At 39.5% G+C, this 27,100-nt stretch overlaps 1 protein-coding gene across 7 annotated transcripts in view; it reads left to right on the forward strand.

Moving 5' to 3' along the window:
• HMGA2 (high mobility group AT-hook 2) overlaps nucleotides 1-27,100 on the forward strand; it is a 194,093-nt gene that overhangs the window by 50,758 nt on the left and 116,235 nt on the right. The window lies entirely within an intron of this gene.

Raw genomic sequence — 27,100 nt, forward strand, 5'->3', positions numbered from 1 at the left:
CAAGAGATGGTTGGCATAATATCCCTCCCGCATCCCAGCTGACCTGCCAAGCGGCGGAAGTCCCAGAGGCTGACCCCTTTAACAGGCTGACCCCTTTGTCTAATCCCTAAAAGGTCTCCTTCAGCTTGAAGTGCTACAGTCCTGTCCTTGAAACATTCTTGCAGGGTGCCCAGGAAAAGGCCTAGGTCCCCCAGCTCCATTGCATGCTCTCCATAGAGGATGGTCACCCACACTGCAGCCTCATCCTCCATTGCAGTAATTACCGCCATCACACCTCTGTTGCTGCAACAGACTCCTCCAGGTCTACTGCTTCTAGGTTTTTCATTGTAGCCTGCTGAGACCTGTAAAATCAGCCCAGATAAGAGGGGTCCCAGATGTACCACTGGCTCCCATAGACAGTGGCCTAAAATATGAGGTAGAAGAAATATTAGACACTAGACTGCATAGGGGATCCTACAATACCTCATTTTGTGGAAAGGGTATCCCTGGTCCGTGGCTTTATGGGCTTGGGAGGGTGATGTAACTGTCCCACAGCTTTTTGTCAAGTACTACCATTGGTACCCAGACAAGCCAGAGCCTCTATCATTTTAAAGCACTCACTATTTTTCCTAAGTTTTAGCACCATGTCCGTGGTAGAGGGGGCTGCATGTCAGCCCCAGCCCTGCGATGGTACTTGGGGCCACCATTTGTGTGGGGATCGCCATTCCACTGCTGCACACTTTCACCACCGCTGACCCTTACTGTGTGCCTTATCACCTGGGTTGTCAGCCCTGAGGCATGCCTCTTATTTCGACTTCCCAGCTGCATGCTAGATGATGCAGGTGATGCACTGAAGGAGTTTATCACCCGTATCACTTTAAGGACAGATGAGCGTCCAGAACAACTGAAGTGACTTGTGATGGATTGGGGAGGGGGAGGGAGGATACAAGGTAACTGGATAATTGAGTGATTGCAATGGGGTGGAGCTGTATGCTGATTAAAAGGTGATAGGGAGCATGGGTTGGGGCTCCAACAAAGATTCCTTTCTTTAACAATTTAAGATGGTCAGTTGGTACTGATATCAGGATAAACAGACTTGGTTACTGCTTTTGTGTACTGAGGTTTATTTTTCCAGTCTTTACAGAACTTGACAGAATGTAGGATACAATGAGATATAAAATATCTAAACCTTCTAAACTTTCTGTCAGTCACCCACACACCATTAGCCTGGTTGCTTCATCACATTGGCAAGTCCTTACATTATATATATTAATTTATTAAATTTTCTTGTCATCCACCTTACTGCAAAGTGACTGCAGGTCTTCAGGCTCTTGTGGAAGGTCAGGAGGGAGGGAACCAATCTTATTCAGGGGGCAAAATATTCCAAAGTTTTGGGGCCAGGGCAGAGAAGGCTCCTCTTCTAAACCCTGCCAGCTGGAATTCCCTGATCAACAGGGTACAGCATGCCTCCCCTGCAAGCATGGATGGGTAGGCCAATCCCATTGGAGTGAGATAGTTCTTCAAGTAACCTGGACCCATGCCATCCAGGGTAATAACCAACACCTTGAATTGCACCCAGAAGCCAACCAGCCACCAGTGCAGCTCATGGAACAGTGGTGTAACATGAGCCACTACAGTGGCCCCAAAGACTGCCCACCACACTCTATAACAGTTGAAGCATCTGAATACTCTTCAAGGGTAGCTCCATGTAGAGCACATTGCAGTAGTCCAATTAAGTTGCTAGTAAGTACTAGTAAATTAAACTTGTAATTCTATATAAGTGAAATACTCTGTTCTTTCCCCTCACCTCAGTCCGGGAGGCACGTGAACTGACTCAATTAGCTGGCAATTTAGCCCACGGCAGCTATCAGCTCTGGCAGCAAACCAGCGAGCGTCTGCCAAGGTTTTCTTTATCTTCCTTGATGCCGGCGTGTCAGAAGCTCATTACTGGAGTAACCAGGAAGTCAGGAACGAACAGCAATCCAAGCCAAATGCTTAGTCAAATAGTTCAGCTCAAGTTTTCTCCAGTCAGTTTGTTTTGCCCGTCACGAAGTAGTAGAGCAGCCCCTCCTGCTTTTATACCCTGTGGGGTGTGGCACCGTGACTCAGCACTTTCTAGGTCTGCTCCACCCCTTCTTCTGTTGTTCCCGCCTCTCTTGTCTATGAAACCAGGGATCTAACCAGGACTGATTGTCCACAGCTGGGTCTGGAAGCGTTGCCTGGGCAGGGCGAGATACAGGAGACAGAGGCCTTGTCACCTCCTCCACCTGGCCTGCCTCTGGCTCCTGGAGCTGAACCAGAGAGGAAGCCCTGACGGCCCTTCCCCCTCACTCTCTGAGTCACTTTCTGGCAGGGGGCCAGGCCCGGGGTTGGGGGGGGGCTGGAGCCACAACATACTCTTTATTTCTACAGTTTCACAGTAACTCAAATATTTTAGGTATCCTTGCTTGTCATTAAAAAGTGCTTGCTTTTCATAGTCTTAAATAATTTTTCATAAATATTGTACGAATTGCCAAAATCACATCTTTATTGGGGGGAATTGTCTAGCCTTTTTAGTTTTCTGCACTGCTTTTTTTTATTGGTTTTACTCTGATTTCTTTTCTTTTTTTTTTATTCAAAAAGTTTTACAAAAAAAAAAAAATTCCCCCCCCTTTCCCCCCAACCCCCCTCCCTTCACTAATACCCTCCCCCCTCCCCCCTGACTTCCCGGAACAAGCACAAGGTATAGTTAAAAATAAAACAAACATATGCTAAGAAAATTTTTCCCCAAAACTATTATACCAATTTTCCCTCTCTAGCTCTGACTTCCTCCTAACATAACCAAAATCCTTCAAAAAATGAAAAATAAAAATAAAATAAAAAATTAACAATTAACAGTAATAAAATATATAAATCAATAGAACAAATTAATCCTAAAGTATTTAAAACCAGCTAAAGCATAAAAATCCAATCCAATTCAAAAAATATCTCCCTTATAGCTTCTATAACCATATAATTTTCCCCTCAGGTCTTTCTTACATAAGATCTTTTGAGAATATTCTATTTAAAATTCAGTGCAACACATTATAAAATTTCAATACAGAAAATTACAATATCTATTCAACTTTAGTTGTTCCTCGTCAAAATCCAGTATAGATCCAAATATCTAGTCTTTTATGATAGATATAAAACATATAATCAACCCATTTCTTCCAGATCTTCCTCAGAAATTGTCTTTCCGGGACACTAATATTTTTGTCTATTAATGTTTCAAAAAAACCTTGTTTCAAGGATAATACTTTTGTCTCTTGCCATTTTTTTTGATGCATTAATCTCTGTCTTTCCTTCATTACTCCTTTTGAAAAGTCAGTCACAATATTTCCTAGTAATTCCTTATGTCCAAGAATCCACAAATTACTGCCGTATATTCCATCAGTCCAAAAAGAGAACTCTTGGAAAACATTAACCCTGTGAGTTTTTTCGATTCGGGAGACAGCCTCCTGTAGCACAAATTCAGGCATTTCATCCAAACTATTTAAAAAAAACTTCTTTACATCAACTTGTTTATTCACAATCATATCTTCATATTTATCCACTTTTGTTTGTATCTCCTCTGTTCTATTTTCCAAGTGGTTGCACTGGTTAATTTCCGCCAAGCTCTCATCCAAAACGTCCCCATTTTTTATCAATTTCGTATTTTTGAATAATTAAATACATACTTTATGTGTAGTCCTGTATAAAGTCACGAATCCATTCTTCTGAAAGAACCTTCATGACAAAGTTCCTGCTGAGAATCCCCTTGTGAAATACTTAAACAACGTAATATAATCCAACAATCCACAGTCCAACACAATAAGATAAAATCTCCATTCAGTTTCGATTCCACAGCAAGGCTCCCTTTGATGTATCGCTCTGCTTTCAGTTGCTCTCAAACGCCATTTTAAGCAATTAAAAGAAGGGGGGAAAAAAAGATTTCTCTTTTTTAAAAAAAGGTGGAAGTCAGGAAATCAAAAATACTTGCAAACCAATAATTGTTCACTCATGCTTCTTCCGTCTGCTTTTAGAAATCCACAAAAAGAAATCAGTTGTTAGCAGAAGTGGACACCTTCCTCTTTTCCTGCTTTTGCAGAAGCGCAGTGAATACTGGAGATTAAGGGAGGATTCAAGGGGATTCAACCTTTCGGGACTTTGCATAACAAAAACAAAGCCCCTAGGGGAATCTACCACTATCCCCCCCCTTGCTCTTTCTCTCTCTTTCAACCAGAGAGGGAAATTGAAGCCGGGAACAGCTGTTCGTTGCTGTTTTCACCGGCTTTTATCATATTCAGTGCGGAGTGCCATAAATTAGCACCCAGTGAGAAAGGTGGCGCCACCGGAAGTCGGTTTTACTCTGATTTCATATTGTTTTCATGCTGATGCAATTTTATTGGTTTTATTATATGCATAACTATGTTTTTAATTGAACTATTACTCTATCAGGTAACTAAACATTAGTGTCTAAACCAGGGTGAAATGTAAAATTTGTTACTACTGGTTCTGTGGGCGTGGCTTGGGCACCCAGGCTTGTGACTGGGTGGGTGTGGCCAACTTTTTTTTACTTTTAAAAGCATTTTTTCTACAACCTCTTCGGCCAAAGAGGTTGTAAAAAATGCTTTTAAAAGCCTCTGATGATCAGACAACTCAGCTGGGATCGCCAGAGGAGCCTTTTAAAAGCTTTTTTTTACAGTCTCTTTGGCGAAGAGGCTGTAGAAAAAATGCTTTTAAAGGGTTCTGATGATCCCAGCTGAGTTGCCTGATCGCCAGAACCCTTTAAAAAGCATTTTTTTACAGCCTCTTCGGCCAAAGAGGTTATACAAAAATGCTTTGAAAAGGTTCTGACGATCCCAGCTAAGCCGCAGGATCATCAGAGGCTTTTTTTTTACTTTTAAAAGCATTAAAAAAACACACTCTGATGATCGCATGGCTCAGCTGGGCATGCGGGGGGAAGGGGAGCAGGGATTTTTGCTACCAGTTCTCCGAACCACCTGCCGCCATCGCTACCGGATCAAGCGATCTGGTCCGAACCGGAAGCATTTTTACCCCTGGACTAAACTATAACAAATAGGAAGAGGAGACAGAAAAAGTGATTAATATCCAGATATTGAGGCTTGCTATTAAGCTCATAGGATTGAATTTCTAACCTCATATATCACTTTCATTTTATTTATTAATTCTTTTGGTTTAAATGATGCACAGCTCCAGCTGTCTGTGGTTAACTAACCAGAAACTAACTTCCTGGGCAGATTTCAGGAGATTTTATATACCTCCAGTTCATATTATTTCAAATTTATTGTTTTGGAATAAATGTGCACTGATAGAATACCATTGTGACATTACTCCTGGGAAGCATATGTTCTGCCTTCTTTCTAATTTCATGGACCAGCATAATGGATACAATTTACTAACGTTTCCTAATTTTGATCAGGATTTTGTATTCATCCAGAGTTTAAAGGGAAATAAAAAGATGGTTTATTTTATGTGCTTGCCAAAACAGCAGTGAATCTTCTCTCTGCATAGCTGAAATAATATTCCGTCTCTTCAGTAATGTACACACTGATACTAACCAGAACCTGAAGCCAAAGATGTAGAATCTTTGTTCTTGTATGTGTGTGTTTACATATATAAACACATATACCTACCTTCATACACTGAATTAAACTGGCAGAGAACATCCTGCTCTCGTTCACTGTGCACATGATTGCCAATTTGATATGATGTCTTCATGCAAAATATCACTTTTGTGCTGATATATCATATAAGGTGTCCCACCTTTATGGTATGTGATAAAACTTCACTCACTAAGTGAATAAAATCCATCTTGAGTGTTTCAAAGTAAAAACAACTCCATTCCTTTTTTCCTAGCTACAATAATTTCTTCAGTAAATGCAAAAAATGAATTAGAATAACAATTTCACTGCACGTTAATAATCTTTCTATAAATTCAACCTTTTTTGTAATTTTGTACACAAAACCTAAATATTTTTTCAATGAATAATAGAAAAGGTCTTTCTATAAATTATTATCTGAGAACTTTCTAATGGATGAATGGTACTAATCAATATTTTTTTCAGCAGTCTGTATAATAAGACTCACAATCCACTGAAGTTATTTTTTGCAAATGAAAGTATTCAGTTATAGTACATTTCAGGACGTTCTTAAATTTATAAAAAAGCATATAACTTTAAAGAAATAATATCATGTACCTTGAAACGAAAGACTTAAAAATTGTAAAATATATAGATTTGTCAAGTTGATCTAGTGAAAAATCAGCATCTAGAATAACATAAATTTGAAAATTAATCAATTTTGCTTGACTTAAAACTCATTGCACTCCTGCTGCACAAGATGTAATTATCAGTATTCCTGGTTTTCTTTGGATGATGGCAGGTGAAAGAAATCTCTAGTGAAGAAACAAAAATGTGGCCTGCAAGTTGCTTGAACTCAATCCTTGTAGTGCTGGATCGAGAAGTGATTTATTAGAGTTGCTAAAGCCTATAGACCATACATCACCTTCCTGGTTGGCTTTGTTGGCACCTTGTCACATTCTTGTAGGCTTGAGGAATTCATTGTTCTTGTTTGAACTGATAAGAACAAAAAAAAAAAAAAAGGATTTTCTGCCTGAGACCTTGGGAAAAGTAGAAGGGGTGGAATGTTGACATGAATGGCAGAGCGGCACTTTCCCAAGCCTTTCAGTGATATTTTTTTTTTTTTAGTAAACAGAAGACCACCAGTCTTAGGTGTTTCACCCTTAATAAAAGTGTGTTTTCATTGGTGAAAGGACAGGTTAATTTACACAGGTTTTCTTTAGCATACTAAAACAAAGAAAGATTACATTGATTCTTTTTTAGGTTTGGAAATTGTAGGGCAGTCCAGACCTTGCTGTGTTATGGAGACAAAAGGGAAAAGACAGATAAAACTTACAACCTAATACGTCAAATTAGTCAAATAAAATAAATCTCCAAATGTACTCTCAGGCTTATTTTTCTATGAACTTCAAAATTTATTATTCAAAACATAAAGGAAGACATGCTTCTGGAAATAAATTCAAACCTTATCTTCCAATCATTTAATTGGAATGCTAAAAATGTGTATTGATTTGAGGCAGTGCCTCTAAAATTCATATATATGTATATGCAAAGACAGAAAAAAGAGAGAAAGAGAAAGAGAAAAAAGAAAGAAAGAAATTTGTTTTTGTCTGTTTATCCTGGGTAAAATAGCAATAGCACTTTAATTTATTTACCACTTCATGGTGCCCTCTTTAAGCAGATTACAGAATCAGCTATTGCCCCCAACAATCTGGGTCCTCATTTTACTGACCTCGGAAGGATGGAAGGCTGAGTCAACCTTGAGTCTGGTGAGATCCAAAAATAATGGAGAGTAGATACAGAATTGTGCTGTTAGACTTGTCATGTGCCATTTGATACAAAGCTTTGATAAAATGTGTCTACAAAGAATTGCTCTGCTTATAATTTCTTCTATAATGTAGAATCATTTACTAAGTAAGCATAGACATCTTGTGAAGCCATGATATGTTTAATCATGGTTTGTTACAGCTATCTTAATTTACACAGCACAATAAGTATTATTACAGTGGGATAAATCCATATACCACATTAAGCAAAAATCAAAAACAGTAAATAAATCACATGATACTTCGGTAAAGCCACTTAGTTATGTCTCCCATTTTTCATACTGTATAATTATGTTTAGGAGGCATTCAGGATTGTCTGATAGCAAATAAACAGGAAACAGGTTTATGTTTAATGTTCTTACAATACCATCAAGAAAATGGTATCTCCACTTATAGATTAATTGTCATGGCTTGAAGTAATCAACATTTAAGATAAGGATTCTAGACTAGCTGTGTTTTATGTTTAGCCTACAGCAAACTGCAGTAGTTAAACAGTCAACACTTGTCATTGTTACTTATCAGGGCTCAAAGAAGGCTTTACATTTTGACTTCATTAAAGGTAAGAAACAGACCAGAAGGAAAGCAATAAGAATAATAGGAAGGGTCAAAAGGTTACACAAGAGAACAGTCTGTTTCTAGGCATGGCTACTTTGCTATATCCAGGCATTCACAATTATGTAATAGTAGCATCATAAATTTAACAATTTACAGGATTAAAAAAAATTAAAAGGTCAGATGCCATTTTATATTCTGCATCATCCTAGATACAAAAGGCCTTATTCTTGCAGTTTGCATTAATTTATTTTTTAAAAAAATATTTTAATAAACTACCACTGCCTATTTCTGTACTGTAGTTAGAATCTCAACTTTTTCCACATGGAACTTTTTCCACTTTATATATGCTAAATTCTAATTAATCTGTATGAAAAATTCTTAAGCGTGTGCCAATATTAAACATGCAAGAGCTTTTGGGTTTTTTGTTTGTTTGCTTTTAATTATACATAGCCCTGAATCATTTTAAGAGGACAGCTACATAAATCAACTAAATAAATAAACAAATTGGAAAGATTATCAATAGCAATGTTTGTCTTACAGCCTCAAGCTGTCACAGTGAGGGGTATTTCTGGAAGACTTTATAACCATAAATGATGCAAGTCTGCCTTCTTAGAGCAGTATTGAATAGATACATTCAAACACAGTACACAGCACCTGTTAGCTCCTAAAAATTTAGTATTCATTTATTCAGGAAGGGTTGACTTTTTGCATGAAGACTGAGCTTTAGCTAAAAAGCAAAAAAATGCAACCAATGAAATTTCTCTGCTGAAAATGAGTGATCTTCTTGATTTTCAGCATTTCACTATAAATTGTTCCTAAGCAGGAGAGATGCTAAAATAAATTGAAATCTGCCGTTATTATGAAAAATAATTGAAATATCAACTGTTTTCTAAACTCTCTTTAGATACTTAAAAATGTCCACAATAATTCTAGATTGAATTTCAATTGCATGTAATAATGTTGAGTATGGGATAAATGGAAGACTGTGGAAGACTAGTGACACCTGCAGGATTCTGCTGTTTTTATCAGAATGAAGAAAGGCTCTTGGATTTCCATGCCGATTGGCTGTCTAATGCACATAGGAAAGGGGCAATTTTTACAACATTGCTTTTTGCCAGTTGACCCTTCTTGCTCTTTCTATGAAAAACACTATATAAGAGGAAAGAAATTTAAGCAAATTCTGAAATGGTGACAATAAATCTGTAAACTATGTGCCAAGTTTAAAATAAAAGGGATTTTGGTCCTACCTGATACACCCATTTTCTGATGGGGGGGAGTGACTCCAGCCATGGATAGTACTCTGTCCGGTAGCTCTATGGACTGGGTTGAAGTTGAAGAGATGCCACACCCCTTCTGCTGGTTTCCCAGTTTCAGCGATGTCCTTCGAGGTCCCAGGATACTAAGCTTCCACCGTACCTGTAAAGACACCCACAGATGTTCCCCTGACCGGAACCCAGGATTAGGGTGGGACTGGAGTCACTCCCCCCATCAGAGGACATATCAAGTAGGACCAACACCCCTTTTCCTGCTGGGGATTTGTGATTCCAGCCATGGGACTTACCAAAGCTGGCAGTCCTCAAGGGTGGGCCCTCGTCTGGTCCTCACTGGGTGGCGTCTCCAAAACTTGTTGTAGAACCCAATGTCCAAAGGCTGCTTCCGCCGAAGCATAAGCGTCGATTCGATAATGACATATGAAAGGTGATGGAGTCGACCACGTCACTGCTCTGCTAATCTCCTCGACCGATGTTTGTGTCGCCCAGGCTGCTGTTGTAGCCGCAGTCCTTGTTGAATGAGCCGTAACCGCCCTGGGACGTGGTAACGACTGCGTCTATAGGCACTAGCTATAGTGGCCTGTAGCAACCTGCCTACTGACAAACTACTAAGATTCTGTCCCATTGACGATGGTATATATGAGACAAAAAGAACCTCCGTGCATCTGAATGCCTGTGTGCGTTTAATATATATTCTCAAGGCCCTTCATACATCCAGTTTATGCCAGTTCTGCTCCCTTTCATGTGATGGATTTGGGCAGAAATCCGGGAGCACTAACTCTTGAGCCCTGTGGAACCATGAATTTATCTTTGGTGTAAAGGTTGGTTCTAACCTTAAAACCACCCAATCTGAATGGAAAATGCACAAATCCTGTTGTACCGAAAGTGCAGCCAGTTCCGATATTCTTCTAGCCGAAGTAATGGCTACTAGAAAAGATGTCTTATAAGTCAAGAAATGCAGACTCACCTTCCTGAGTGGCTCAAAGGGTTCCCTGATGAAGGTCCCAGGTGGGATAGCGGTGGACTATTGGTGGTCATAAATTAGCAGCCCCCCGTAGGAAAATTCTCACTCTGGATGATGTGTCACTGAAAGTCTGTTACCAGCCACTAAGACTGATGCAGTGGCTGCCATCTGTCTACGCAGGATAGCTGGGGATAGGCCCCGCTCCAAGCCTGCCTGTAAAAAGTCCAAAAGTTGTTGTACCTTAATTCTGGTCGGTGGACCTTAATTCTGGTCCTCCAGCTCCCATACCACTTATTGAACGTACGCCAAGTCAAGTCATAAATGAGTTTGGTGGAAGGTGGCTGCTTGTAATGTCTCAATCACCGCCGAGGAGAAGTGCTGCCCTTCTGGTAAGCTCCGCTCAACCGCCAAGCGGTCAACTGTAACCACTGTGGCTCTGGATGCAGAATTGGTCCCTGGGTGAGAGCAACCCTTTCCCCCAGTATCTTCCATGGAGGCACGCTGGACAAACTCACCAGATCCGCAAACCATGGGTGTCTGGGCCAGTGTGGGGCAATGAGTATCACTTCCGCCCTGTACTGTACAATTCTGCTCAGCACTTGTGACAAGAGAGGGAGAGGGGAAAAGGCATACAAGAGACCCTGAGGCCACCTGCAATGAAGGGCATTGACTCCCTCCGCTCCCTGTTCCTGAAACCAGGAGAAAAACCGGGGCAGTTGGCTGTTCTTGGACAATGAGAAGAGACTGATTCTTGGTTGCCCGAACCTCCTTACTATCTCCTCGAAAAGTTCTGGTAATAGGCACCACTCCCAGTCTATGTGTACCCTGCTCAACCAATCTGCCCTGACATTCTCCATCCCAGCAATGTGTTCTGCTTTGAGGGAAGCTAGATTGCGTTCTGCCCAGTGACACAGTGTTGTTGTCTCCTCCATCAGACTCCTGGACCTCATCCCCCCTTGTCTGTTGATGTGAGCCTTGACCGTGGTATTGTTGGTCATGAGTAAGACATGTCTGTCCCTGATTATGTGCCTGACTCTCTTGAGTGCCAATCATGCCACCCTCAATTTTAACCAATTTATGCTTCTGCAAGCTTCTGACAAGAACCAGGTCTCCTAGGTTACCTGATTCAGGCAGTGCACTCCCCATCCTATCAGTCTGGCGTCTGTTGTGACTCTTATCAACTCCTGGTCTGTGAACAGACAGCCCCTAGACATTCGCCTGGACCTCCACCAGGGGGATGACCCGGAATCTTGACTCTGTTCCTGGAGGTGGCTCGCCCTGTCTTCTGAAATGGTACCATGAACCACTGGAGAGGTCTGGCATGGAACCTGGCCCAAGGTACGATCCCAATGCAAGAAATCATCTTGCCCAACAGTGTTGAAAGTAGTGTTAATGACACCCGTCTGTCCTGGCCTATCTGATCTATCAGATCCCTGATGCTGTTCATTCTCTCTGGCAATAGGAAAACCTGACAACTGAGAGTGTCTATCTTGGCCCCCAGATGTAATATCTGATTTGCCGGTAGAAGATGACTTTTCCTGAGATTTATGGAAAACCCATGAGCCTCTAGGCACTGGATCGTGGCCCTCAGATCTTCCTTCGCCATCTCCCTGGATGTAGACTGTATTAAAATGTCGTCCAGGTACGCCTGCAGGCAAATGGGTCTGTTCCGGAGATAAGCTCCCAGCACAGCTAAATTTTTTGTGAATATTCTGGGTGCTGATGCAAGACCAAAGGGAAGGGCTCTGTATTGCAGGTGCTTTCCTTTGTAACAGAACCTCAGATACTGTCTGTGCTCTCGGTGTATCGGTACATATAGATAAGCTTCTGTGAGATCTATGGAGGTCAAGAAGTCCCCCCTTCAGACATTCTGCAGAATTGACCAGAGAGAGCGCATCTTGAACCTCCGATACCTCAAGAACTTGTTTAAACCTTTTAGATTTAGAATTGGTCGCAGTTCCCCCAAGGGCTTCTGGATAACAAACAGCATTGAATAATACCCGTCCCCCAGTTCTGAAACTGGGACGGGTTCCACTGTTCCTATCACTCTCAAATGCTGAATAGCGGCATTCATGAGCTGTCATTTTGAAATGTCCCGAGACACTGGGCAGGTCATGAAAACCCTTGGAGGTACTGCGAAAAATTCTAGGGAGAGCCCTGCTGCAATGGTCTCCCTTACCCAGGCATCTGTGGCCATCGCCTCCCATTGGTCTGCAAAGAGGCCGAGCCGGCCACCAATGGGAGCGTTTCCACTGTAGTCAGTGGTTTCCTCGATGGAACAATTGTTCCCTCCTTGGAAAGGACGTCTGGGTTGGGCTCGATATCTGTTCCTATCCTGAAATCCTGATCCTGATTGAGAGGATTGACATGCCTGCCCCCCATGGCCTTGAAATCTGGTTCTCTGGCTTCTAAACCCTCCATGTCCTCCATAAGGACGAAAATAAGGCCGCTTAGTGGATGTGGTCTCCCATGTCTCTGTCCTACGACCTATGGCAGGCAAAACCTTCTTTTTCTCCTTCGGCTCGGATAACAAAGGATCTAATGTTGCCCCAATGTTGAACCTTTAAAGAGTACCGAGGACAGCCTCTACCTGCGTTTCTTGTCAGCCTGCCAATTCCTTAGCCATACAAGCCGTCTGGCTGTTACTGATGAAGCTATGGCCCTCGCTCCAAATTTAACCGAGGTCAAGGTTGCATCTTCAGTGTATTCTGCCACTGCCACTATCTTATTGAAGTCCTGGTGTACTCTTAAATCCATTGCTGGGACCTTTTCTTGTGGCTATTTGAGCCACAGTAACGAGGCTCTAGTGAAAAAGGAAGCAGTCATAGCCACCTTGATCCCCCGCTTGGTGTGCCTTCTTTAGGACCAACTCTAGCTTTCACTCATCTGGCTTCATTACCTCTTCTGGTTCCACCAGCGTGGCAGATGCCGATGATAAGGCTAACATCGGTTCATCTACTTCCGGAACCTTAAGCAGCTCTTTCAAAGTTGGTGACGGATTAAAGAACCACCAATCATTTGAAGTCAAATTTTGATAGGCGCCTGGAAAATCCCACTGCTTCTGGATGACATCCAAAAACAATTATGGAGAAGAGATAGTTTCTACTTCCATGGCTCATTCTGAAAATAGTAATTGAGCCGGGTCCTGCATAGCGTCCTTTCCAGAGGACACCGATGGTGTTCCCTGTTTAGTGGCAGCCTTGGCCTTTATGAGTAGAGGTTTAAAGAGATGAGATCGAAACAAGCCTCTGAACGCTGGCTGTTCTGATTGCTCACCTACCTCCTTTGATAATTCCTGTTCCCACTCTCCCTCTTCCAAATAGAAGGAGTCCTCAGAGTCTGACCCTGTCCCTGATGAATCAGAGGTGGACTCCTCTGGCCTACTCCGGTTAGCCACTACATGACCTTTCTGTCTAGATGTCACCTCCCCTTTCTGAGAGGACTTGTTCTTGAACCGTCTACCTGCCTCAAAGCCTTTCTGTACTGCTGCATCAATCCATTGCTGCACCATCTGAGGCATCTCTACGTTTATCTCTGATGTCTCTCTGACCCCAGTTGTACCCTCCTCCATTTCTGGTTGAGGAAGAGACTCAACCAATCCTGATTACTCCCCTTCCCCAAGGGTAGGTGCCAAGCTAACCGTCTGATGTTCTACTGCCACAGGTGTAGGTGACAATGATCTGGTCTCTGAGGCCATTTCGTGGTGTACTGGTGTGCCTGGACAGATATATGTTTAGTCTTTTTTGCTCCCTTGAGGCTCCTCTGAACTTGTCTCTCTAAGGCGTTATGAAGCCTCTTCTCCGCCTTCTCCTGAGCCTTGGAAGGCTGCTTGCTCCCCCGTCTGGTCTTGTAGTGGAAACCTCTGGAATCCCTGCCAGATGACCCCTGGGATTGAGAAGGCTCACCCAACTCCATAGGAACAGCGTGTGACTTGCTGAGAATGATCTGTGACCATGAAACTGCCAGTCAGCTCACAGCAAAGATGTGCTTCACCTTCTACTCCTGCAAGCCGTGACCAGCTGCTTTTAGAGATAATAATGGGACAATAACGGGGCAACCTGACCTCCAATCAGGTTCAGGCACCAGCAATTTGGTCTGGAAAAATATTGTAAAAAAAATATTATTGATACTTGCTGTTAAAATCCAGGCCTCAACAGCCTGAATCCGGCTGCTTATTGGCCTTAGGAGCTGACAAACTGCTCAAATGCTCCACATGTGGCTGAGAGACCGAAACCGGACCCCAAAAAACCAGCCTACAACGGCTCATACTTTTGGCGCGCAAATGCCCTGAGCCAGCCATGGAATCTTGCCCTCTCTCCTTCACTTTCTATTTCTCATAGGAGAGAATGGTGATTTGCTGCAGCCTGGGCTATTCCAGGGGTCCTGCAGCTTGTCTCCACCTCTGCCTAGCTCTGTGGCAAGCCAAAAACACTGCCAGAGCTTCTGTTTATTTTTGCACCATTTTGGGGTTCCCCTGGCCATCTCCTGGTAGCTTGTGGTCCCTGGGGAGTCCCCTCGATCTTCCTGGGGCTCCCCTGCCTTCCCAAGTGCTTGCTTTAAACACGCAGCTCAAACTGCCGCTAAAGCCCCCCCCCTCCTCCTGCAGTGAGGCACACTCTATTTTATCAGCCTCTATTCCCCTAGCCCCTCTGCAGCCTCCTGTGGCTGAATAAAAAAGTAAATCCTAAGAAAAAATTTTTTTTTTTAAAAAAAGTCAAACCTCAAACCTCAGCCAAGGTGCTGTGGAGCAACCTGAAATGTGTCCTCTAAGCTTATGGACCGAGTTGAAACTGGGAAACCAGCGGAAGGGGCGTGGCGTCTCTTCAACTTCAACCCGGTCCATAGAGCTGCAGGATAGAGTACTACCCATGGTTGGAGTCACGAGTCCCCAGCAGGAAAAAGCAGTGGTAGTCAATTGTTTATCAAATCACTGTTCTTACTTCCATCAAGTCAGTTCCATCAAATCACTGTTGAATCTTAGCAACCCTATAGACAGGCCTCCTCAAGAATGATCTGTCTCCATCCTGGCCCTTCAGATCTTCCAGTGGTGCATTGATTGCCACCACAGTTAGGTCCATCCACCTTCTATCCATCTTCCTGCCATCTTGTAATCTTGTCTTTTCTTCGATTTAATCCAGGAATATTGACTTCACAAGGGCATGGATTATTATATAATGTGCTCAAAATATGATAATTTGAACCTGGTCATTTAAGGCCCATATGATCCACTAGTTTTCTCTCTTGGCTATTTTTTTGAGAAACTTGGATAAGGGGATGTTTCTCAAAAGTGTCAATATTCCTTCTATCATGCTTGTTCCAAGTTCAAATTTCATTCTATGCAGTATACAAGGAAAATTATTGCCTACATGATTCTGATCTTTGTAAGTATAAACATATCACCATCCTTTCCAAGGCCTACATTAGCAGCTACCAAGTACTAATCTGCAGTGTATTTCTTAATTGCTGATTCCTTTACTTTTATTATACAATCCTAAAAGAGGAAACTATTCATCATTTCAGTATCTTCATTGTCAGTTCAAAGGCTGCTTGCTGAATATAAGAATAAATTAGCACATTAGTTTGATCTTCTTCATATTTAATTGAAGACCCATATATAACTGTGTTTCTTGACTTATAAGACCCTCCAGATCATTTGCATTTTTGGCTTTCATAGTATTACATCGACACAGAAGTTATTGACAGTCATCTTTTTCAAATTCTGTACCCCATCTATTGAATATCTGGAATTTTTCTTTACATATAGGGCTCTAATCTATGTAGACTGATTCTTAGCATTATTTTGCTAACATGTGTAAGTAAGGATATTGTGCATTAGTTTGTACATTCTCTAAAGTCTCCTTTTTTGGTCACTTTGCAATGAGATGGGCAGTGAACAAATAAAATAAATAAGTAGGTACATAAACTGAACCTTTCAAATGTTTTGAACTGTAGCCTTCTGACTCAGTAATGCCTAGAATGCTGATCTGACTTCATCTTTTAGTTTTTACAGGTTGTGCTGAAGACGCAATAGTTTTTAGCATCTCTGTTTGATTTTCAGCGAATTAACTGCCTATTGACATTCTTTAGCATGTCAGATTGAGGTTAGAACCTTCATCTGAGTATTGAATTCTTTTGGAAAATGTGTTTCCATTGCAAAAACAATGGTAGTGGTAATTAAGGTAAAGGTAAAGGTTCCCCTTGCACATACGTGCTAGTCGTTGCCGACTCTATGGGGCGGTGCTCATCTCCGTTTCAAAGCCGAAGAGCCAGCGCTGTCCGAAGATGTCTCCGTGATCATGTGGCCGGCATGACTCAACACCAAAGGCGCACAGAATGCTGTTACCTTCCCACCAAAGGTGGTCCCTATTTTTTCTACTTGCATTTTTATGTGCTTTTGAAAGTGCTAGGTTGGCAGAAGCTGGGACAAGTAACGGCAGCTCACCCCGTTACACGGCAGCACTAGGGATTCGAACCGCTGAGCTGCCGACCTTTCGATCGACAAGCTCAACGTCCTAGCCCCTGAGCCACCACGTCCCTAATTATAAATAATAAATAATAAATATTTATATTTATATATAAATAAATAAATATAAATAATACATATAAATAGTAATAGTGGTAATTAATAGACTATTAATACAAAAATGTGATTCTGTGTATTTTTTTCTACATAATTAAGCCAAAGAAACCTAAACATGAATGTAAGTGTGTTTAGGAATATTTTCCTCAAAACTACAAGATATCTTCACATTCCAGCTTTTGTTCTTTGTTTTTCACACTGTTTCTTGTTTATCAGTAAAAATCTCAGTAAGGTTGGTAGATTGGATGCTCTTGCTTCTTTCTCTCTTCCCTCTTCCCGTGAGAGCTGTTTTACTTTGCTTTCTAACATTGAACTTAAACTCAGCAGTATATCACTGCACTCTGCTGGAAACACTCTGAGCCAGAAAAGACTTCTTTGGATCTCCTAGTTGGTTTCTACAAGGGCATGTGTGAAGACTGAGCTGATAACCTTTGAGTTGTCAGGAACATGACTAACTAAATATGTATTTTTGCTTGTCCGAAATAACAACTCAGAGTCTTGAATGTTTAGCCTGGATATAGAGTTTTTAGCAGGAAGGATGAATAAAAATAAGCACAGCCACCTTCACAAAAGTAAATGCTCACTATCTTCTCCATAACAGTTACGGTATATAAGAATGTAATGTGGTGTGGTGTTATGTAATGTAATGTAATATAATGTAAATATATAATAGAACAGTAATATTAGTGGGTAGGTAGTGAACAAATTTCCTAGGTATGTATAACAGTTTATAAGGGGATGACAGAGTTTTAAGGTTATCGTAGGCAACATAATTATTTTAAAGGGCTGTTTCTAATGATGATGGAATTTATCAGGTTAATTTACTCCAGATTAAGGAATAACATTTACTAGGTTTTACTTGGGAGTCTCAGCTCAGTTTCATTTTTTCATACTGAGAAATTTGTCATTGCAAGAAAATAACTGAATTTCCAGGGCTCAGGGTAGCTGCTTACAGGCAAAACAAAACTTCCTTTACCTCTCCCCCCTGCCAAATTCCCCAGATAAGACCTTTTCTGCAGATTAAGAACAGCTCTAGCTACATGTAGCATATATATACATATAAAAACCAGGTGTCATGAGTGAAAGAAAGCTCATGGACATAAATTAATTTAAAGGTCAACTTTATAGCAGCAGGCAAATGCTGTTGTATTTTTCAGCATTTGTTTGAACTAGTTATATGCTGTCAAAGAAAAGCAGAAAACGCTTAGGAAGGAATGTTTGTTTTATCGTGGTTGACCAAAAGTATTTTAGTGGTTATAAACAATGTAGACAGCTAATGATGGGAGGTGCCACTTACTCAATCTGAAACTCATTCACAAACCTTTGACACTGATTTAAGGTCACTACAGATAAAGAGAGAAGCGTTTCCCAGGGAAAAGTACCATAACTTGTATATTATTTTAGTGGGAAAAAGTGCACAAAAGAAAAGTAGAACAACATTTTATATTAAGTTGAAATCCGTTTTGCCATCCATGCAGGACACAATCCATGTGGAAGTTTTTTTACTTTTAGAGGACGTAGCAAGATCCTTAAAAACACATCTGTTAATACTTTAAAGAGTGTGTTTCTGATGGGGGGGGCGTTATTTCTAAAAATGCATATCAGAAGGAGACAGACAGGTTTACTGTGAACTTTACCTTCAGAAGGAGAACATTTTATAAAAAGGATGTAAAACAGTTAACTTTTAAAGCAACCACTTGTGAGGTGATATATGACACTGTCACCCTCATATGATGCAGTAATCCGGCACAATAAGGTCTGTACCATGTGCCTTCGGCAGGCTTAAATTGGTTCAAAAATCTACATCTATTTTTCACTTAAAAGAAGACCAGCATTTTTGTTACTATTGTATTAATCTCCTGTTTAAAAGAGGTATTTAAATGCCTTGCCACATTTCTTAGATTAATCATGAATGATACTTTATAAAATTTATTCCTGTCTCCTAGCAACTGGGAAATGCTTACACTATGTCTGGATCATCTCCTTCATAGACATTATACCCAAAAAGTAATGACTTGCAAGGTAGCCAATTGCCTTTTAATTAAGGTATTTTTCCCATTACTAGTTAAAAGCAAATATTTATTTTAAGGAAAAACCATTCTGACTGATGTTTTTTGATGAAAGGAACAAATTACATTATACTGCATATCCTTCTCTTTCTGGTTCTGCGTATTTAGAAATGTGTACATTCTTATATCAATTACTAAAGGTCTATATAGGTAAAAAAAAACTTACAATGAGCCCATGTTTCATAAATTATTTGGTATCACTGAGTCCCCGCCCTCCCTCTCTCTCTCCCTCTCCCTCTCCCTCTCTCTCCCTCTCTTTCTCACACACACACATACACACATAGATTTCTTTCAGCAGAATATTGTTTTATGTATATTCATGTAGTGTGTATATCAGTTACTCTGCATGTCATTCATAGATATTGCACCCAAAAAGTATAGATAGCCAAATGCTATTGATTTTTGTATTCATAATTATACTTTTCTTTCTTCACCCAGAGATAATTAGCATAGAAAGGTATAGGGTACCTATAAAAGACAATCTTTTAACTTTTTATTATATTGTAAGCCACTCACCGTTGTTGTATTAGTAAGATGGAAGGAAGGAAAGAAAACGTATTCCTGTGGATTTTACTTTGTTACTCCTTGCCGACTATAGAAGGTGATGCCATTTCGAGGCCTTGATCCAGTGCTGTCTGAAGACATTTCTGCAGTCATGTGGCCAACGTAACATTGCAGAGCACTGTTTCTTCCCATTGAAGTGGTATCTATTTATCTACTCACATTTGCATGCTTTCAAACTGCTAGGGGACAGAAGAAAGGCACATGGATGGTGGCATAGATATTTAATAAATAAACAAATAAACCTTACTCAGCTAGAGAAAGAGGGGTGAAAGAGACTATTGTGTTTCTGTGTGCCTGCGTTTCCTAGCCTTTTAGTTGTTTATATTAGTGTCCTGCACTATTTTTCTTGTTTTGCCAACTGGCTTAGAGCCATTTTTTTCTGTTAACGCTCAAACAGTCAGCAACTATAGTGAGAGAGGAAGCCCTTACTCAGATATTTGTAACTGCTCTGCCATTAACTGCAATGAAATATTTAGTACATGCAGCAACAAAAACAAACCAGTCCTTTGAATCAGCTGGTCAGAAATAGAACACAGTAGAAACATATTGAAAACAATCAAAAAGTTCTAACCAAAGGTAAGCATTTTTAAGTTTCATTCATATAATTTTAGTAGGGAGTATTGTGAAAACAATGTATTGGTTGAAGACAAAACAGTCTGAACCAAGTTTTAAACTAGTATTTAAAGTTCTAGGAAAGTAACAATTATTAAAATAGATTTTCTCTTTTCTAGTTTGTAGAATTTTCTAGACTTTTAAAAGTGTTTATTAACCACTGGATCAGGCAATTAAATCATCCCTGTTTATAGCTCAATAGATTCTTTATAATATATTTGATCATAATCAAGAAGAAGCAAGGGGTTTCTTTGATTAAATTTTGCTTCGGCTTCTTCTATGCCTCCAGCATACTCTCTAAATAATTAACATGAACATCAATGCCATAACTGAAAGAAAATCTATGAGTTAAACTTGCGGCTTGTTAACACAAATCACAAGCCTTTCCTGTCCCATGTTGCTTGACAAGTTGCTTTCAAAACAAAGAAGTTTTAAAAGGAGCTTCTTATGTATCAGAGTTGTAGAATAGCAGAAAAATGCCATAAACCCCTTAAAGGAGCTGCTTTTTTCATCTTTCTTAAACTACCCCAAATTTTCTGTATCTATGCAGAAGAATGTGTCTGTCTTCCATATCACAGGAAAATTAATAATCTATGGGTTAAAGCAACTTTAAAAAAAACTGGCCAGGGCAAGATACCAAGGATGACTTTATTAGGTTTTTAGTCTAATGAACTTTCATTTTGGTTTCTCCAGTTCTCAGACCTCCACAGGAATTAAATTGAATAAGCTTTGGGACATGTGGATAACTTGAAATCCTTGACTTAATATCAAAGTATTTTTACTGGCAATCAGTTTAATCTTCTGGCATAAACCAGAAATCTATCTTTCCTTAAGAAGGAAAAGTACAAATTAGTAAAAAAGAAAAAAAAAGAAAAAAGAGAGTAACTTTGGCTCAGATGATGTATTGCCCCTAATAGGTAAAATCAAGCTGATCTTGATGGAAAAAAGATGACTCTGGTCTTGGACTGAATACCAGAAGGAATTAATCTAACATATCAGCTCTCTTGTATTTACAATACATAAATACGATATCCTATTCATGAGAATTTCACATGGAATTTTCTTCTGCTTTGGGGGAGGGGGGAAATATATAAATCTGGGGTGGGAAATGTAGAAGAATAAGAGTTACTATTAAATACAGATTGTCTTTTAAACCAGGCTGAGATTAAAAGTATTAGAATAATTTAAAGAACTGGTGTTTGTTGTTCAGTCACTAAAAAGTGTCTCTGGACAGGCTCTCCTGTCCTCCACGGTTCCTGGAGTTTGCCCAAATTTAAGTTCATTGTGCTGATGATAACTATCTAACCATCTCACCTTCTTCTGCCCCCTTTTCCTTTTGCCTTCAGTCTCATTAAGTAGCCAAAGTATTTGAGCTTCAGCTTCAGTATCTGTTCTTCCAAAGAACAGCTAGGATTGATTTCTTTAGGATTAATTTGCTCTCCTTGCAGTCCAAGAGAGTCTCAAGAATCTTCTCCAGCACAATTCAAAAGCATCAATTCTTCAACGCTCAGCCATCCTTATGGCCCAATTCTCACAGCATACATTACTACTGGAAAACCATAGCTATGATTATACGGACCTTTGTCAGTAAAGTGATGCTCTGCCTTTTAATATGCTTTTAGGTTTGCCTTAGCTTTCCTTCCATAGAGCAAGCTTCTTTAATTTCATAGGTGCAGTCAATCTGCAGTGATCTTGGAACCCAAGAAAATAAAATCTGTCACTCCTTCCATTTCTATTTGCCAGGAAATGATGGACCTGGATGCCATGATCTTAATTTTTTAATGTTGAGTTTCAAGCCAACTTTTGCACTCTCTTCTTTCACCCTCATCAAAAGGCACATTAGTTCCTCTTCCTTAGTTCCTTTTCTACTATCAGAGTGTAATTGTCTGCATATCTGAGGTTGATATTTCTCCCAGCAATCTTAATTCCAGTTTATGATTCATCCACTCTGGCATTTTGCATGCGTACTCTGTATATAAGTTAAATAAGCAGGGTGACAATGTTGTACTCCTTTCCCTATTTTGAAGCAATGAGTTACTCCATGTATGGTTCTAACTGTTGTTTCTTGACCCACACACAGGTTTTTCAGGAAACAGGTAAAAAAGTCTGGGACTCCCATCTCTTTAAATCTTGCCATAGTTTGTTGTGCTCAATACAATCAAAGTCTTTAACATAGTCAATGAAGCTGAAGTAGATGTTTTTCTGGAACCCCCTTCTGCAGGAAGTTTTCCCAAACAGCCCTAGTGGCACAGTGGTTAGAATGCAGGCAAACTCCGCCCACAGTTTGAGATTGATTCAGCCTTCCATCCTTCTGAGGTCACTAAAATTGGAGCCCAGATTGTTGAGGGCAATACGCTGACACTGTAAGTCGCTCAGAGAGTGCTTTAAAGAACTATGGAGCAGTATATAAATCTAAGCTATTTCTCCACAATCCAGCAAATGTTGGCAGTTTGATTTCTAGTTTCTCTGCCCCTTCAAAATCCAGCTTTATACTTCTGGTAGTTTTTGGTTCACATACTGCTGAAGTCTAGTTTGTAAGATTTTGAGCGTAATCTTGCTGGCATGTGAAATGAGTGAAATCGTACAATAGTTTCAATATTCTTTGGCATTTCCCCTCTTTGGGATTGGAACATAAAGTGAAATTTTCCAATCCTATGGCCACTGTATATGCGCCTGTTATTAGAACACAGCAGCCTGCAATTACTGCAGGTTCAAGCCCGGCCCAAGGTTGACTCAGCCTTCCATCCTTTATAAGGTAGGTAAAATGAGGACCCAGATTGTTGGGGGGGCAATAAGTTGACTTTGTAAATATACAAATGGAATGAGACTATTGCCTTATACACTGTAAGCCGCCCTGAGTCTTCGGAGAAGGGCGGGATATAAATGTAAATAAAAAAAACAAACCAAGACAAATTCCTTGTGTGTCCAATCACACTTGGCCAATAAAATTCAATTCAATTCTATTCTATTCTATTCTATTCTATTCTATTCTATTCTATTCTATTCTATTCTATTCTTTACTTTACAGTAATTATAACAGATTATAAGGTGCATTATATGTGGTACAATTGATTGATGTTCTTATCAAAGACATAATTTAGAATGATTAATGTTTACGTTTTAGCCGTTTAGCTTAGGAAAAATTAAATGCTATTGATTTTTGTTTCTTTGCTTGCATGTGGTATTGACTAAATATAGATAAGGACTGTTAATAATTTTGCAAATTATAGATTTCATAGCTACATCTGTATTTCCCAAACTAAGTGGGGTGATTTTATTGCCTGTGTTGCTTTAAGTAATTGAGTTGTAGATTTAATCTTGCAATTAAATGTGATCTGGAGCAATACTGGAAAGTCTTATTTTCTGTATAGTACCTTTTAATTGAATATAAAATGGAAAATGCAGAAGGATTGCACAGTTTAATATGATGCTTTTAAGGACAGATAAACATGAAGACACTTGCAATTGATTATTTAGAGAATTGGTTTCATCTTGATATTATAGTTACAATTTTTGTGCTCTTTCTGGATTTCTTTTTTTTTAAAATTAATGGTATAGTAGTTTCCATTTTTGAAATGAATGGAAATGTAGGGTGGTTCCCTCCAGCTTGCCATTTTGTGATGGTCCATGAGAGTTATAGACAATGGTCCTGTAAGAGCAAAGCTAAGGATTGTTCCAACAGCGCAGATTACTTGAGATAAATTATGAACTATATTTTGGTCACAGGAAAAAATATTGTATGAGTACTTAAATCAGGTTTACTATGAGGCTATTAGCTGAGAGAATAAAAATAAATCAGGCTGGTTGGCTTGTTAGGGAAAGAGGATGTTTTTGAGAATAGTTTGTTTGCCATTTACGTTTAAAGCAAATTCTGTGGTTCATTTTAATTTACAGGTGGACCTTAAAACATAAAACTTTGCACTTTTAGTTATTTTAGATTGGTGCTTGTTTTTTGTTTTTGGCAAATGAACAGATGGTTCTGTAGAAAGGAAGAGACATTTGACTATACATTGTTTTATATGTAAAAATCAAAAATAATTTGCCCTACTTCTAGTTTGATCTAAAACTTCAGATTTTCTGTGCATTTAGAAAACACTGTTCTCTTTGAGAACATATTAGTAGGTTAAACTGAGAGAAAACATAGGCATTCCCTTTCATTCTTCCTGGAATGCAACCATGACCGGAAGGGGTTATTAAGAGTATTACATTTCCATATTCCTAGCTTTTCAAAAGGATTGTAAAAGGTAATTTGCAGGAAGTAGCCAAATCTTTTTGTCAGCCTGCAAAGTGAGCTGGATAATCATTCACAGCAACTTCTCCACTTCCTTGACTTTGAATAAATTGAGCATTAATCTTTATATTCTGTCTCGGACTGATTTAGTGTTCACCAAATGTCGATATGGTGAATTAAAAATAGTTTTACAATTGTTCCAATAGAAGAGAATATTGCCTCCATCTTTCTTCCTGTTGCAGCAGTATAACCATTAAACTAGTTTATATCCTACAAATGCTTCTTATATTGCCATAACTAATACAGTCGTCTTTTTTTCTTGCAGTGTAGACTGAGATTCTTTTATTATTGAGGGAAGGTGTACTGTGTTTTAGTTATTCAATAAGAAATTTTGAGAAATGAGGGCTTTATCTAGAGATAGAAGAGAAATAACTAGTTACAATGCTTTATTCCTCCTAGTCTACATACAGCTGTAACACAGTATCTTTCATATGAGTTCTTACCTTACCTAAGAAAAAGCTTTGAATTTCCTTATAAAGTAAAAGATGCCTCTATCCATATTTATAATTTTTCTTCTTTTCATTGCTTTCTCTTTAAAACAATTGTGCAGCAATTCTTATGGAATTCACAGGATTAATGAGAGCAGGTTGTATGAATCAGTAATATGCATACATATAGTATCCATATGTATATATACTTGTCAGTTGATATAAGATTTCTGATATAAAATGGGAATTAGAAGTGGGGGTGCCAATACCTGGCCTGCTAAAATTTAAACAGCCATAGATGCCTGAAAACAATTAGGATTTTATATCTTTTTGCTCCCGTTTAATGGTCAGCTGGATGTTTGAAACACAGATATGAAAATTAGACAACTATCTTACATGAAACAAGTCTGAATGAAAAGGGTTCCATATTCATATCTGCTTCTCTGTTCTTTGTCTCATTTTTTGCCTTTAAAACTATGCTTTCATATGCACCTGATTAGTAACTTACATAATTACCATTTTATAGCAAGTGGCTTGCTTATTTTCTACTTGAGGATTAAAGGTATGTAGGGAAATCCTCCTACTGACACATACACTTGAGGGTCTTGGCTGAAGGACATCACAATTGGAAAAGACCTGAGAGAAACTTGCCTTGGTAGCTGCTGAAAAGAGTATTTGGCAGTGAGGTGACCCACATGAGTATGATTCATACAGTACTCTTGAAATATGGCAGAAGGCCTAGGAGAGAAGTTAGTGCCAATAACGAGAGAGAAGTGACACACTCAAATATCACATTCTTTTTATAGTACAGTCATTTCTCACAGAAATTTTTTTTGAACTTATCCTGCCAGCAGGAAGATAGCAGGTCCAATTGTGACTTTACGGGCTTGAGTCATTCAGTTAATCAAATTAGTGGTAAAACATAGGAAACCTTCTATTAGGCAAATTTTGAAAAATGGTTTAAAATTAATTAATAGTGACACCGAGCAGTTTATTCATTTATTATATTCTAAACCACTTCCAATAATATGCTGAAATTTAAAAGAGGAGAGCACTTATTTTTTGTTTATGGAATTCATGTTCAATTGCAGCTACTATTTAGTCCTTGACCCAAGTAATCCTTACCTAGTGAATAGAAAGATCTTCTGTATTATATGTAAGTGAACACCTGTCTACCCTAGATGAGTTCAAATCACCAGGGCCGGATGGATTACACCTCAAGGTTCTGAAGCAACTGGCAGATGAGATCTCAGAACCACTGAACTATATCTTTCAAAGATCCTGGAGCACAGGGGAACTGCCAGAGGACTGGAAAAGAGCTGATGTAGTTCCCATCTTCAAAATAGGAAAAAAAAACTGATCCAGGAAACTACAGATCTGTCAGCCTGACCTCAATACCAGGGAAGATTCTGGAAAAGATAATCAAGCAACAAATTACCGAACACCTAGAAGAAAACAAAGTAATGACCAAAGCCAACATGGGTTTGTCAAAAACAGATCATGCCAGATTAATCTTATTGCATTCATTGACAAAGTGACAAAATTAGTGGACCAGAGGAATGCTGTCGATATAATTTACTTGGACTTCAGTAAAGCATTAGCAGTAGACCATAACCTACTACTAGATAAAGTAGAAAAATGTGGGTTAGACATCATGACCACGAGACGGATTTATAACTGGCTGACCAACCGCACTCAACGTGTAGTCCTCAATGGAACTACATCTACATGGAGGGAAGTATGCAGTGGAGTACCCCAAGGCTCTGTTTTAGGCCCAGTACTTTTCAACATCTTTTATCAATTACTTGGACGAGGGGATAGATGGGGAACTCATCAAATTTGCAGATAAGACCAAGCTAGCAGGAATAGCCAACACTCCAGAAGATAGGCTCAAGATACAGAAGGATCTTGACAGACTTAAACATTGCGCACTATCTAACAAAATGAAATTAAACAGTGAAAAAAATAAGGTTCTACATTTAGGCAAAAAACAAAACAAAACACCTGTACAAAAATGCACAGATACCTTATATGTATTACCTTGCTCAATAGCAGTAACTGTGAGAGGGATCTTGGAGTCTTAGTGGACAACCATTTAGATAAGAGCCAGCAGTGTGCAGCAGCTGCCAAAAAAGCCAACACAGTTCTGGGCTGCATAAACAGAGGGATAGAATCAAGATCACGTGAAGTGTTAATACCACTTTATAATGCCTTGGTAAGGCCACACTTGGAATATTGCATTCAGTTTTGGTTGCCATGGTGTAAAAAAGATGCTGAGACTCTAGGAAGAGTGCAGAGAAGAGCAACAAAGATGATTAGGGGGCTGGAGGCTAAAACATATGAAGAACGGTTGCAGGA

The sequence above is a fragment of the Ahaetulla prasina genome, chromosome 7 (assembly GCF_028640845.1).
Source record: "Ahaetulla prasina isolate Xishuangbanna chromosome 7, ASM2864084v1, whole genome shotgun sequence".
NCBI lineage: Eukaryota > Metazoa > Chordata > Lepidosauria > Squamata > Colubridae > Ahaetulla > Ahaetulla prasina.